The sequence below is a fragment of the Salarias fasciatus genome, chromosome 3 (genome assembly GCF_902148845.1).
Source record: "Salarias fasciatus chromosome 3, fSalaFa1.1, whole genome shotgun sequence".
NCBI lineage: Eukaryota > Metazoa > Chordata > Actinopteri > Blenniiformes > Blenniidae > Salarias > Salarias fasciatus.
Window position 1 is genome coordinate 22530086 of NC_043747.1, and position 10069 is coordinate 22540154.

Here is a 10069-nt window from a genome sequence, read left to right on the forward strand (position 1 = left end):
CTTGATCCATTGTAGAAACACAACAGCAGCAGCAGAACAATCAGCAGGAAAACTCCACAAATCCACCGAATGATCATCAGAGAGCCAGATGAAGAGCTTCCAGGCCTGGATGTGACTGCAGGGATCAATGAGATTTGATAGGATGAATACACTGATTATAATAATACAACAAAAATGAGCAGATGACTTACACTGAACAGCCATCCAGCTTTGTGCTGATTCTCTTCCATTGTACTGACACTTGTAGAAACCTTCATCTGATTCTGACACTGCAGAGATCTTCATCTCTCCTCGTGTCACATTTTCAATGAGTTTGTTATTTTTGTAGAAAACACATCAGAGGGAATATTTCCAGTCTTCATGACACAGAGGAGAGTTACAGACTCTCCCACAGGTACAGGATACACAGGGCTCACCAGGATAACGCCATCAGCTGGAAAACAAAGTTCAGTTAATTCATTAGAAGGTGAGACGATGAGGATGGAAAATACACACTAATAAGTTGGTGTTTTCATCCATCTGTCCATCTTCTGTAGCGCTCCATCATACTGAATGTTCCAGGCTGCTGGAGTTAAATCTCAGCAGACTCTGGGTGAGGGCAGAGGACACGCTGGACAGTTCAACACTTCATCACAGGACAGGAAATCAAACACATTCACATCACACCAGCTGTGGTTTTCATTCACCTTTTCTTTAAAATTACACTTTGAGCTGCAGTTCAGGGATCAGCCTCAAAACTCTCAACAAGCAGAGAAAAAGACAACTCACAGTGTGTGGAGATATTGACTGCATTGCTGAACTCTGTTCCAGACTCACACCAGTACACAGCTTTTCTTGGAGCCTCATTCTTAATATATGTTGATCCATTGATTGTAGCTGGAGGAAGAAAGCTCAACAGCGAGTCGTCAGTCAGAAAGCGGATCAGCCTCCACTGGGAAGAGCTTCCTTCACATGTCAGTGAGAGAGATTCAGAGGTGAAGTGTTGGACTCTGTCAGGATTCACTGTGAGAGACGCTGATGGATGAACACCTGGACAAAACATCAAGGCTCAGTGAAGGATGGCATTTCTATTGTGGCTGCTGGAAGACAACAGTTCAAGAGTTCCAGAAAGACAAACTGACCTGAAGACCAGACGAATGTGGGACGACTGTGTTGTGTGTAAATCAGCGGATCCCCTCGTCCAGCTGAACATGCATATCCTGCTGTGTGTGTCTGTCCATGAACTGTGAAGGAATGTTTGCTGTCCCACTGCTGGTACCAGGTAGAGGCTCATAGGTGTAGGAATCCTGAGAGTTTGGAACAGCTTTGAACCAGTAGAAGCTCCACCCTGCTGACGGAGGCTCAGTGTGACAGATCAGAGTGACTGAAGCTCCAGGAATCAACCATGATGGAGACACAGAGAGGACGAGCTTCAGTCCTGGAGGAGAGAGAGTATTTTCTCAAATCAAAAGGTAAAACATGTTGGCCTGGATTACATGATTCATTCATACCTTGACTGAGTTTAAACAAAAAAACAACAAAACAACTTCAGTGTCAAATTGTTTTCTCATCTGTTTATCTTCTCTCTCACACACACTCACACACTCTCACACGCACTCATAAAATCTGATGTGGCTTCCTGATTCATGGTTTTACAATATTATTTAGATTAACTTGACTCCAAATATGTCAAACCTCACATGTCGGTGTAAATATTATGAAGCAGGAACATTTAAAAAATATTATCCTTTAAAGACAATTGGCCTTCAGTTAGTTCTGCCAAAAAAGACAAAAAACCCAAAATAGTACTCATGTACAGTTGAAGCACTGGACTGGCAGCGCAACAACGTCATAGTATTAGTTACACTATGTTAGATTTTATTATCTCATTGTCTGAATATCAATCAAATAAACACAAGAAAACCAACAAACATCACTTACGTAACACTGACACTGTGAAGGCTTCACTCCATGTGGTTGAAGAATCAAAGTCATCTTTGCGTTCGGCCACACAGTCGTACTCTTCATTGATGGAAACAGTGACTTTTAAGACCTTTTCATTCTTCTGTTGAAGATATTGTGAGTTTCTCCTCCAGTAATACCTCCAGTCAGTCTTCTCTCCTCCCTGGACCTCACATGTCAGAGTGATCTCCTCACCCTGGAATATCTGAGACCAGCTGGGTTGTCGTGTTATGACAGGCTTGTTGGTGACTGTTTCCACCAGATATGAGGAAACAAAGACAAACACACACATTAGTTTCATCAGGATTTCTGTGCTGATCAAGAGAAATTTAGTCATAAACTGAACTCACAAGTTATCCAAATGTAGGCTTCATCACTCATGTCAGAGAGATAACCTGATGTTTCTCTCTCTCCTCTGCACCGGTAAATTCCTCCTTTAGATACCTGGATGACTCCATTGTCCCCAACATTTGTTTCAACTAGTTTCTCCCAGCTGGTTGATGTTAATCTGTAAAACTCATATTTCCATCCATCAGAGTCTCTCACAGAGCAGGAAAGACTCACTGAGCCTCCGACTGAGATGGTTTTGGTCCCTGATGTCAGTGTAGCCCTGGGTTTCTCTGTGGATGGAAAAACAAGAAGCACCTTAAATAACTCTCTGAAAACTTTGTGTTTCTTCATTTTATGTTGATTTAATCAGATGATGAATTTATTTAACAGAGACGTACACGACACAGTGATGATCTTCTCTTCACTTTAACAAACCACGTTGTGATTTGAGAATATTTTAACTTGATGATTTGTGAACCTGGAAAACTAAAGAACTCTCTGAAATCTTTGTTTCTTCAGTTTTATGTTGATTTAATTTTAAAACAACTTTTCAATTTATTGAGTTCACTGTGAAGTACAGACATCTATTAACATACATCTATGTTAACAGAAATTAAATTTGACTGGCGTCTTGTCTCACATTATCACACAGCAGCATTTGAATCTTTTCTATTAATGTAGGATTTCCTGTTTGTAATTCTGTCAAGCGTCCATTTATTTCATTAATCATATATTCAGTTTTCTAAAAAAATAATTGAACATACATCTTAAAGTTCCATGAGAGGGGGTCAAAATCATTTGACATGTTCAAACACATGTTTTTTAAAGCAAAGCAATAGTTACTTTGCCTTGTAATGAGTTATTTTTAAAGTATTGCAACTCAATGAACTTTTTTTTAAAGAAGTATATCAGACCAATTACTTTTGAAGAGTAACTTGTCCAACACTGGGTTGAACACAGACTCTTTCACTTTAACTCAGTGAGAATATTTGTTCAATAAAATGAGTTAAAACCAATCTTAAAAAGCAACCAGACACATCGAGAACCAGGAACAGAAATATGAAAGACATGGAAAATTAGTAAAATATGTTTTGGGATCTGATAAAGTCAAAGAAAAACCCTATTGTGATGTTTCTGTTCAAGGTGCAGAACTAAAAACGTGTTAAAGAGTTTAACACCGTACACAATCACAAGCTCTTTCAGTCAATTGTCTTATGGCTGCTTGTCCTTTTCAGGGTCAGGGGTCTGGAGCCAATGCCTGAATCACGTGGGTGAAGGCAGTATTTTAAGCCAGGACCTCCTTGCTGTGATTTAACAGCACTAATCACTGCACCACCATGCAGTATGCAGGAGAAAATATTAGTCAGGGATCAATATTGACAGTACTGACACCACAGGATCAGTACAGCTTATATTGTGTGTCAGAATGATGATAAAGTGAAGAACAATGTTCTGTTTTCCTGCTGTTGGTCATGTTGATCAAATGTTCAGGACTCACCTGCTGCAGTAAAAGAGACAGTTTCACTTTTCTCTGTTTCAGATGAAACATTCTGACGACCAACACAATCATATTCACCACCATCATTTGAGGAAGTTATGCTGAATTGGTAGTACTTAGTTGTTTGGTAATCAGGAGAGTATTGTTGATGATCTTTGTTGAAACTGTATTCCCAGCCTGCCTCTGCTCCTTCAATGTCACATGTCAGAGTAACAACCTCTCCAATGAAAAGAGTCGACCAGCCAGGGTCAATCTTCAGCACAGCACCTGGAAACAAATAGAAAACAAAGCACACAGGCAGCGCTGGAGTCCTCATACAAAACCCACACATGCACAGGGACAACATGCAAACTCCACATGGAAAGGCTCCCTGGACTGGACAGTTTTCACTGTGAGGTGGAGCACCAGCGAACATGCATCCAGTCAAAACACACTGACTCCTGTAGAAGTAGCTGATACAACAATTACATTTTTAAACATTCTTCTGTTTTAGTTGTTCAGGTAAAAACAACAACAGTGAAATAAATATCAATAACCTAAATAAAAGGCAGCAGTAACAAAAAAGAAGAGAGTGTACATGAATCACCTGAGGCACAGCCTCTGCAGAGCAGGACACAAAACACTGAAATAAAGATGAAACATGAAGACATTAGAGCTTCAGTGACTTTGACTGGTTGGTGTGTAACATTAACTTGAATCCAATAATGAGAAAATCCAACAAGTGAAAGAAACTCAGCTCTTCTCACTAAAACCTGACTGTGTGTGAAATACTCACAGAAAAACCACAGATGAGAGAATAACCTGCCTCCCATTCTGACATGCAGCCTTTATCACAGGAAGTCTTTGTGTGAAGAAGAAAAGATCAGCATTAGAGAGAAAAGAAGAACTGTCAGTAAACTGTGAGTGACGCTTGATAGAAATGCTGCATTTTAACCTCTATAGGTTCTTCTTTTTGCTCATCTTGTTTTGTTATTTCAGATCAGCAGCCTGACAGGTTGAACACAACGTTGAAAATGTGTGAAAAGATTTTATCACGACTTTTACTCAGTAAAAGAATGATCTGAAATCAAGTCCATCTGACTGAGGCGTCCTCAGTCCTAAAACTCGATCAATTATTGGATGTTATTTACACCTGAAGTCTGTTCTGGGGATACAATTTTAATGGATTAAAATGTGGATTAACTTCAAGAAAATGTTCGATCAAGAAAACAACAAACATGAGATTACTGGAAGTGATCCAAAGTCTTTTTAAGAACAAAGTCACATCAACTTTCATAATAACTATAAAAAACAAACAAACAACAAACAAAATACATTTCAATGGTTTCCTGTTGTACTTCAGAAGGAGAACATCAAGTATTTGTATTTCAGTAGATATGTTTCAGGAATCTGTCCTGATGTATTTACTTTTCCAATGACTTTCTTATTTTTTCATCCTACATTTGAACATCAGTGTCTTTCTTCACGTGACGTTTTGAAACCGTCTCATTCTTATTCAGATGATGGAGGGCCACATGCTGCCTCGTCAAATAAAGACATGAAATCAGATCACATCACCACCATCGACAATCAAGTCAACTAAAATTAGTTCTCCAGTATTTTGAAACTGAATGCTTCATGATGAAGAGATCACCAAAAGCAGTTTGATTCAAGGAGCTTTTTTTAAGCCATTGAGTTAGATGTTTGCATTATTCGGCAGCAAAATATTGTTGCAAACCGCATTAAGTTAAAAAAAAGTTGAATGTCATTTCTCAGAATGAAGCTGGAGTTTGCACGCAAACAGTCATTTTGGAGGAAAAGCAGAGACCACGATGAGGCGAGTGTGATTTCCTCTGTCTTCACCACAAGTAAAAAAAAAAAAAAGGGTGAGACAGGCGTTTTGAAGAGTAAAGTTTTTTTTTTTTTTTTTGTCTTTTGCACCTTCTATCAGAAGCTTTACTGTTTTATATTAATTGAAGTGAATGAGTAGAATCAGTAGTTTTACAACAATCTCTTTTCAAAATGCATCGGAAGTTTCGGACAGGCGTTTTGAAAGAGTAAAGTTGTTCTGTTTAATTTTTATTTTTTTTCAATTTGGAACCTTCTATGTGAAGCTAGATTGTTTTATTTTAATTGAAGCTAATGAGTAGAATCAGTAGTTTTACCAGAGTCTCTCTTAAAAATGCATCCGGACTCGTAGTTTGATTTCTTACTTCCTGTCTCAGAAATGATCCTGCTGCAGAAAACAGACCGTGTTATATACTGCTGTAAAATGACATTAATTCTGAAATCCAGGGTAAGAATGGAGGTAATCTAAATATTTTACACGACAATGTTCAGAATTTAATAGTTTTACCAATAAAGTCATAGAAATTTTCTAAAATAGCTCTGAAATTCATTTTGTTTAAACATTTACATTCACAAAGCCAGAAAAACAAGAAGTCTGTAAGATCTGACACACACAAGGAAAACTAATCCACCTTTATTTATACATTTTCAGTGCTGACAATAAAAGTTCTCATCATACTCACTGATCTCAGTTCTGCACAGCAGATGTTGGAAGTCCACTGCACTCTGTCACCAGTCTGTGGAAAGTATCTATTTTTAAAGATTTAATGTGAAAACTGAGAGTCTCTATCATGGAATGTCCCATTAATGTGACTCAGAGGCGTCACACTTGTCTTCTGAACGTTGAGCTGAGCTTCTGGTTTCATCGATTCTCTCACAGGAAACCAAAAGAGACACGTTGAAAATGACAGATGAAGTTCAGCCCCCACTTCCTGTGGAATAAAGCTACAGCCAGACTATTGATGATAACCAGTTAACAGAGTAGAACACGAACGCAAAGTTCCTGTTTCAGCACCACGGACAGCGCTCTGTCCATCATCCATGCACGTTGGGCCCGATCACTTGCCTCGTAAACCAGCCCCGCCCACTCCTCATCCGTTTGGATTTTGGAGATGAGCTCAGTCTGGGTAGGAGCCCATAGAAGGGGATTTCACGCAGTCCTGAAACAGCCGAGCCAATCAGCGAAGCCGCTTTTTATTTTCAATTTTTTTTTGACGAATTCCGATGGCTAAACCGGAAGTGACGCTATCGTTGCGCGTATCGAAGATGACGGACTTTAACTTTAACCATCGTCTGAAAGCTGCAATCAGTAAAGTTACAGCCAAAATACAAAGTATTACAACAATCAAGCAAGAGCAAGAGTCTGCGTCTGTTGAGTTTCTAACAGGAAAAGACGTTTGCAGGTTCCAACAGGATCAGCGTTCCACACAGAGGGCTGTGTGGTCTTTGTGTCCAGAAACACGGGTCATATTAATACAATATTTTTCATCATTGACTGAATTTTTAGATGGATGATGGAGAGATCTGGAGGCTGTCTGTCATTATGAACGAGTAGAAAATGAGGGACGCTCCACTTCGCCTTTGTACTCATTCAGACCCTGCTTAAAGAAAACACTCTCTATTTTGCTCTAGCAAGACTTGGTGTGGTGGAGGTAGCTGAAAACTCCCCAAACAACAAACAAACCAAAAAAAAGAAAAAAAAACTCGACAATCAGTTCGTTTGTCACTCAGAGCTGACTGCAGCAGACTCCATCATGACAGCGGCTTCAGTTGTCAGTAACAGAAAGACCGCTCTTCACAGGAAATGTGTTTGGTGACCAAGCTGTGAAACTGTTGTTGTGTGAAAGCTGAGGCATTCACACCTTTATTTTCCTGTTTCTTTATTATTCTTCTGTCATCTTCCCCTGTTTTTTGTCACCTTTCTCTTTCTACAAATTTTGTCCCATTTGAATCTTTCAAATATCAAAACGGTAGTTTTATATGAACAGGGGTGCAATGTTCTTGCTTTTAAAATCTTTTTATTATTATTATTATTCTGACTTCTTCCGCCGTTTTTGATGCCTTTCAACTTCTTCAGATTTTAAAGGTGCAGTAGGCAGGATTTTGCTAGTCAATGTTAATTTTTCTGTGTTTTCTAGAGAAACCGAAAGATTTATGGCCCCCCAATAAACCCCTCCCCTCGCCATTTGTGCACCATTTGTGTACCATTTGTCCACTGCGCATTTGTTTTATTAAACGAGGACCATTCCATCACAGCTGTATGGGGGTGCTGAATGACTGATTTTACATAGAATTGCTTGTTTTTTCCAAATAAACATGATATAAAGCCTATTTGATATACATGTCAGCCTATCAAATACACTGTGGAAAAATTTACTTAACTTGTACTTTTATTCAATACTCTATCTATTTACTGTTTGTGGATGAACCACATGGTGAGGGCACAATCCGATTTTGCGCAGAGCTCCGGTCACAGAGCAGCATCTCTGTGGTGATTGGCTGACCTTTAAAAGGCTCAAATGTCAGGAAAAAAAACAGAACTTCAGGCCAAAAATGATCCAAAAAAAGTCAAATGCAGATTGTGTCCTTTCATATCACTTCACAACAACATGGCTTTCCACATTAAACGGGTAAGTAGCCAGATAATTGGGCTAATAAAAGACGGTTCTGTTACTAAATTCTCATTTTTAATGCTGATGCTTTTATTTCGTTTAATTGTAATATTTTAGGTTATTATTATATTATTATTTTTATTTATCTAAAAGGCTAATTCTATTTAATTTAGTGTTTGTTTTTGCATGGATGTTGCACTGCGAAACGGACCGGCACAGTGCAATTAAGCCTATTTCATTTAATTTGAGCAGATAATGTGAGAAATTGTTTAGCCAAAAAATGTGAGCTTATCTGCAGAGATTTTAGATATAAATAAATAACATGCTTTAGCCTGTTTGTTAGAAGTGGGTTTGGTTCTGGTCATTTGAACTATACTTCATTTGTTTGATGTTTAGAGTCACCGACACTTTGTTCCAGTCTGTGTTTCAGTGTGCAGGGAAAAAAATAAGTGTTGTTTTACCTGGCTGCACTGCTTTTTTTTTTTTAAATTTATTTATTTATTTATTTTTTATTATTCTTAGTGCAATCAGGGCTGGCTGTAGGCATAGGCGCGCCAACGCTCCGTGTACCTTGTGAGCACCGCTCTGCACTGTGCTGCGCTGCTCCGACGCCCTGTGTAGGCATGCTCCGCGGCCCCCGCGGCTCCCCCCGCTCCGCCAAACAAGATGATAGATTCGACGATCAGTCGACTATTGGCAGGATCGGACGAATCAGATTCGACTATGGAAATTCTTAGTCGGGGACACCTCCAGTATAGTTATTTACTCACGGTCATCGATGTGTTTTCGAAATTAGCGTACGTGAGAGCTTTGAGAAAGAAGACAGCGGCGGAGGTGGTGTCAGCCTTTGAATCCGTCTTTCGCGAGAGCCAGATACCTGAAAAACTACCAACTGATGCGGGAAGAGAATTTTCAACAAAAGTTTCAAGATTCTGATGAGGAAACACAACATCATACATTTTGCCACAGCCAGTGATCTAAAAGCCTGCATGGTTGAAAGACCAGAATGTGGAGATATTTCACTGCTAAGAACACTAGACGATACGTGGAAGTCCTACCAGACTTAGTAAAAAGCTATAATAACACTTACCACAGCAGTATAAAATGCGCCGGTTGATGTGACTAAGGGCCTTCAAGTGTTTCACAATTTGTACGGTACGCCTACACCACGAGACAAGAGAAAACAAAAATTAAAGGTAGGATTTAAGGAGGGCAATGTTGTCAGAATATCCAAGTTGCGAGGGGCCTTCGATAAAAATATGAACAGAGTTTCACGGATGAAGTATTTACGGTGTCAGAATGCATTCCGCGTACTCCGCGTGTATAAACTCAAAGATTACGACGGCGAAGTGATCGAAGGTTCATTCTGTGAGCCGGAGCTGCAGAAAGGGAAAAAAATAGACTCATTAACATTTAACTCATTAACATTTTTCAATCATACAACTTTCAAACAGTCTGTTAGATATTACATTTTACTACAAACAGATATGTCCGGGTGTCTGTAGCACTTTAGGTGGTTGTGTGACCTTTTTAAAAGCTCTCCAGGGGTGAACCTAAAAATTATGATCTAAACAAGAAACTCAGGTTTTATCTTAACATATAAAGCAAATAATCAAAAGTGCTACTATTTGTGACCTGAAGATAACCAAATCTGCTCCTAACTTGAAATTTTAAGTTACTGCTCTCAAAACTTTGAGACATGTCGTGTCCTTTGTGATAAGCATCGTGAAATTCTCTGATATTTCCCAGTTAACGTGATCACTGTAAAACCTTCACATCCACCCAAGTTCTAATATATAGATCTGAAAATACAACTCAAAAGGAGGGAAGGTTTTTAAAAAAGTGTATAAAATACAAGAAA

The 10069-nt window shown here is 39.0% G+C and overlaps 1 long non-coding RNA gene across 1 annotated transcript; it reads right to left on the minus strand.

Moving 5' to 3' along the window:
- Nucleotides 1–331: 331 nt before the first annotated feature.
- Nucleotides 332–1218, minus strand: LOC115385981 (uncharacterized). The gene is made up of 3 exons (XR_003931223.1): nucleotides 1122–1218; nucleotides 769–1029; nucleotides 332–433 (listed from the first exon to the last, which is right to left on the minus strand). It is a non-coding gene; the product is annotated as an uncharacterized LOC115385981 (long non-coding RNA).
- Between the last annotated feature and the right edge of the window lie 8851 nt (nucleotides 1219–10069).